The sequence below is a fragment of the Pteropus alecto genome, unplaced genomic scaffold, assembly GCF_000325575.1.
Source record: "Pteropus alecto unplaced genomic scaffold, ASM32557v1 scaffold98, whole genome shotgun sequence".
NCBI classification, from domain to species: Eukaryota; Metazoa; Chordata; class Mammalia; order Chiroptera; family Pteropodidae; genus Pteropus; species Pteropus alecto.
The window spans coordinates 1,491,484-1,497,146 of NW_006443570.1; positions in this window are offsets into that span (position 1 = coordinate 1,491,484).

Sequence of the window (5,663 nt, forward strand, 5' to 3'; positions counted from 1 at the left end):
ATGGTCAGTATTTCCACTTTTACAGAAAATGGGTTAACTGCTAACAATTCAAGAATGCCTACTTATAAGAAAAACACTTATTTCTTTTTAAAAGAGACTAAAGCCATATGCAATGTATACATTCATTCCTCCAATACAAACTTACTACCCCTTCTAAAGCGGAGACTATGGCGATCAGAAAGAAGAAGAATTAGTTCTTACCCTTGAGGACCTTACTAACTAGAAAGAAAAAGTTTATGTGTGAAAATAGCTACATACGGTGTGATGAGACAAATCATCTTCTCTTAGCACCTGGTACAAGAAACCTCTCTCTGTCCATGCTTTTGCGACCAATGTGCCTTGATAGTCCACCTTAGAGTAGGTTCACCCACATGGGATAGGCATGTTGGCAACCCCAAAAGCTTAAGAGAAGGATATTAAACAATCACGCATGAGACGAAGACAGGAATATGTTTTGCTCCAGAAAGGAAGGAGGAAACAGAAGACAGGAGAGATCTAGTCAGGAGGTCATGAGTATGACCCTATGATCTTTCCACATCAAGCTGTCACACTCACGCAATCCTTAGGGTAGGTCAACTTTCCTGTGAAAACCAGTGGAGTTGAGTTTCCTATCTGGGTGGATTCAAGGGAAAACACAGACAGCCCAGGAGCCAAACAGAGCAGGGGGAACAGGAACTCTCAGAAATTGTGGAGAGGCTGTGGAGAGATGGACATTGCTGTGGAAAGTAGTGTCTTGGTTACGTAGACTGCAAAGAAGAACACAGAAGGATCAGAAACAGGATTTCAAATAGGAGGAGATCACCTCAAGACCAGCAGGGGCTATGCTGGAGTCAGCATCAGGGAAGACTTCACAAGGGAGGTAATCTTTGAAGTAGGCCTCGAAGGTCATTCTAAATGGAAGGCAAGAGTGAGTGACAACGAGCCCAACTTACATATCTATTAGAATGGCTAAAATCCAAAGAAATGACAGCACCAAATGCTGGCAAAATGCTGGTGGAGCGATAAGAACTCTCATTTGTTGCTAGTGAGAAAGCAAAATGGTACAACCACTTTGGAAGACGGGGGGGTGCTCTGTGCAAAGCTAAACATGGACTTACCATACAATGCAGCAATTGCGCTCCTCAGCATTTTACCCGAATGAGCTGAAAACTTATGTCCGTGCAAGAACCTGCACATGAATGTTTGTAGCAGGTTTATTCATAATTGCCAAAAACTGGCAGCAACCAAGATGCCCCTTGATAGGTGAACAGGTAAGCAAACTGTGGTACCTCTACACAATGGAATGCTACTCTGTGATAAAGAGAACTGATTTATCAAGCCACAAAAAGACATGGAATGATCCTTAAATGCATATTGTTTAATGTAATAAGCCAATGTGAAAGGCTAGATACTGTATGATTCCAACTATGCAACACTCTGAATAAGGCAAAACTATAGACAATAAAACCTTTCCAAAGTGTCCTGCTCTGCTGATGCCTGTAGTACAACACTATAATATAAGGTTATGAATTTTAAAAATACAGTTACAGAAATAGACATAGTACTGGACTATGAAATCTGAAGAGAGAAAACTTTCCTTTAATGATAAAAGGAACAAACATTTCTGGTGCTTCCTCTTCACCCTCTTATTCTTTTAAATACAGATATGATTCCTGGAGTTACAAAATCCAAGAGAATGGAACAGGCACTGATCTTGACATAGCTGAGCCTCTGAACCAATGCTAGCAGCTGTCTACATGTGAAAATAATAAATCTTTTGATCAAGCCAAAATTTATTGGCCTTTCCAAAACTGGAAACCTAGGACATTCCTAACTGCTACACTATGCAAAATTTCAACTTCCTATACATGATACTCAAGAGGATTTGAGACGCATAGACAGTTCAGTGATGAAAAAGAACATCAATTACAAATTACAAATTCTAAAGCTAAAGTGGGGAGCATTTTTATTGAGATTCCTTAACCATAATATGAGTAGATGGGTAATGAAGAGCTAGGAGAAAATATGTGGAGGTTGATTTAGGTAATAAAAAAAATGGAGAAAAGAATGAAAAGGAAGAGAAAAGAACAAAATGGGGAAGAAAAGAAAGAAAAAACACATAATGAAAAAGACTAGGGACAAAAGGCAGAAGAATGACAGGGAAGACACACGTGAAGGAGGAAGGTGGGAACCTATGTGACTTTTAGTACCATAAGCTGTGCTACATGATAAACATACTTCATGTAAACTTTATTTCACACTTACATCAGTCCTGTGAAATAAACACTGTTATCCTGGGTTATAGATGAGGAAAGTAAGTCTAAATGAAGCTTTAAAAAAAACTGAAATCTAAACTCAATTCTGACTCCAAAACTCACAGAAAATGGAATTAAGTAACTAGATGCAAAGAAAAGTGTGGGGAAGTTCAGATTTAAAGATGGCTTTTTTAGAAGATGTGAGCTTCAGAATGAGTTCCTCTTTGTGTCAGTTGTTAAGTCATTGTCTCTTAGCCCACCTGGATAATCCAGGATAGTCTCCATATTTTAATGTCAATTGATTAGTAACCTTAATTAAATCCGCAAAGTCCATTTTGTTCTGTAATGTATTGATTGGCATGAAACCAGGGCTCTGAGTTTATGGGGGCCAAAATTCTGTCTACCACAGGGATTATTATACATTGAGTTGACACTAATTCCTAGAGAATCAAAATGTCACTCCAGTCCACTAATTTAAGTGGCAGCTTATGGTGGCCAGGTCATAGTTGGAGTCTTAGCCCACATTTAATCACAGTGGGCCCAGTAGGGCCAGAGAGCAATTCCTCAGTTTGTGAATGTGTAATTGGAATAACCATGCCTGACAACTGGCAGAATCTCCACATTAGCACTCTGGCTTGAAGGGATAAGTAGAAGTCCATGGAAGATTCCCTCATTACACAAGTATTAAGTCAAAAATGATACTATATCCATGGGGAAATTTTGAAGATGAGTGCCATTATCAGAGACTTGAATAAAGCCAGGATGGTATGACCCTCTCCCCACTTATATACTTCTTTATCCCATAGAAAAAGTAAAAAAATCTTAGAGATAATATAATACTTATTTTAATATTAAATTAATTTAGGTAGCAGCCCCAACTGAAGATGATTTTCTAGAGAAAGTATCTTTAATGAAACAAATCGACATAGTCCCTGGCACCTGGTATGCAGCATTTGAATGAAAAATGCCTTCTTCTCCTTATCCGTTTGCAAGGATGATCAGAACTAGTTTGCTTTTACTCAGTATGACTAACAGTAACTTTCCAAGTATTGTCTCGGGGCTATGTCAGCTCTCCTGCTTTCTGTTTTAATATAATCACGAGAGATCTTAATCATCTTGACATTCCACATGGCATCATCTCCATACACTATACTGATGACATCATGCTACTTGTTTCTGATGAGCAAGAAGTAGCAAATATTTTAGACGTCTTAGTAAAACACATGCGAACTCCAGGTTAAGGAGTTCACAACCTCAGTGAAGGTCCTTGGAGTCAAATTTTCTAGAACATGTTGTTTTCCTTTCCAAGGTGGAAGACAAATCGCTGCACCTTGAACTATCTTCAGCTAGAAAAGCATTGCTCTTGGTATGCTCTTTAGGGTTTTGAAATCGACATACACTAATTTGAGTGTGCAACTTTAACCCAATTACTGATAACCTGAAAAAGACAAGACCACTATAGATTCAGACTTTTCATGAAAAATTGAAATCACTCCCATCAGGTAAAGAACCCCGACCAGCTGAGATCTCGCCTGAGGGTAAAGAAAACATGAAATGGGTAGTGGAAGAAGAGAATTATAAATATCAGCTATAGCCGTGTAACCAATTAGAAAGGAGGATTATAGAAACCATGTGTATGTTCTTCCTTGCTTTTTTCTTCTCTTTTATTTCTTCCCTTGTATAATATCATGCTCTGTACCATAAGTAAACTTCATATGAACCTAATTTCATTCAATACTCATACCAGTCCTGTGAAAGAGATATTTGTCTTTTTTTATAGATGAGTACATTAAGTCTAAAAAGAAGTTAAATGAATTGAAATCAGGATCTCAAAGAGATGTCTGCACTCCCATCGTCACTACAGCAATATTCACAATATCCAAGATATGAAAACAACCTTAATGTCCATCAACAGACGGTGGATAAAGAAAACATAGTATTTACATACAAGAGAATATTTGTCGGCCTTAAAAAAGAAGGAAATTGTACCATTTGCAGGCATATGGATGAACTTGGAGGACATCATGCTAAGTCAAATAAGCCAGACACAAGAGACTGGCCTTAAAAAAGAAGGAAATTGGACCATTTGCATCATGCTAAGTCAAATAAGCCAGACACAAGAGACCAAATAGTACATGATTGCACTTGTACGTGGAATCTACAACAGTCAACACATAAAAGCAGAAAGTAGAATGGTGGTTCCCAGTGGCCTGAGAGTAAGGGAAATGGGAGGTGATAATGGTCAAGAGGTACAAAGTTTCAGTTATGCAGATGAATAATTCTTAGAGATCGACCGTATAGTCGATATACAGTGTCTATAGTTAACGATACTGTATTGTGTACTTAAAGATTTGCTAAAAGGATAGATATTCTGATTACAAAAATGGACAGGAAGAAACCTTTTGGAGGTGATGGGTATGTTTATGGCACTGATTGTAGTCATGATGTCACGCATGTATACTTATCTCCAAACTCTTCAAGTTATACACATTAAATATAGAATGTATATCGATCATATCTCAATAAAGTGGCTTTTATTAAACAGATAAATGAGAGTAAATAGCTTGTATATAGTCACACAGCTCATAAATAAAAACCGAAATATGAATCCACTTCTGACTCTAATACTCATGAAGAGACAATGAAATTAAGGGACGAGAAGTAAAGAATGGTATAGGAATGTTCACCTAATTTAAACACAGCTATTTTGGAAGCTGTGGACCTCAGAATAAGTTCCTACCTTTGTCCGTTATTAAGTTATCATCTCACAGCTCTACATCCTCTCTTCCATGCTCAGCTTTATGATGACTTTGGGTGCTCTACAAAGCACGTATGGCTTTGCCAGCGACTCCATATTAGGCTTTGCCACTAGGGGGTGACAGAGGAAAACCGCAAAACTGGCATGTAGCAATGGGAAAACACATGTCCATGGGAGACAGGGCAGAAGAGTCACCCCCTTTAGGTCATAGACACCTACACAATTACAGCTGTCCTCAAGGGGCAAAACAACATTACTTCCATTGAAAGAAATCCAACTTGAGAATAATTGTCAGTGCCAGCTAATGTGCTGGCAAGAGTTGTATCAGCCTTGACTATAATCACACATTGGAAAAAATGTCCTGATGCAAATGGAAAGGGCCCCCAAAGTATGCCATTCAACCCAAACCCAGAATCCTCTTCCCACATGCTTAGCAAAGTGGACATTCTGCAATGAAAGGGTTGATTCGATGGCAGTCCTAATACTAGCCATTCTTCCTTCCAATCTATATTACAAAGGAGTTCACCAGAAATGTAATGAAATTCAGGAAATAAAAATCAAATCTTTCTATTTACAGGAATTTTTATTAGGATGACAAATTGAAAAGGCCCCTTGTGCAGGGATGAAGTGTTCCATCAGGCTTGAAGAAAACTGAGTTGCCTTGAAGTGTG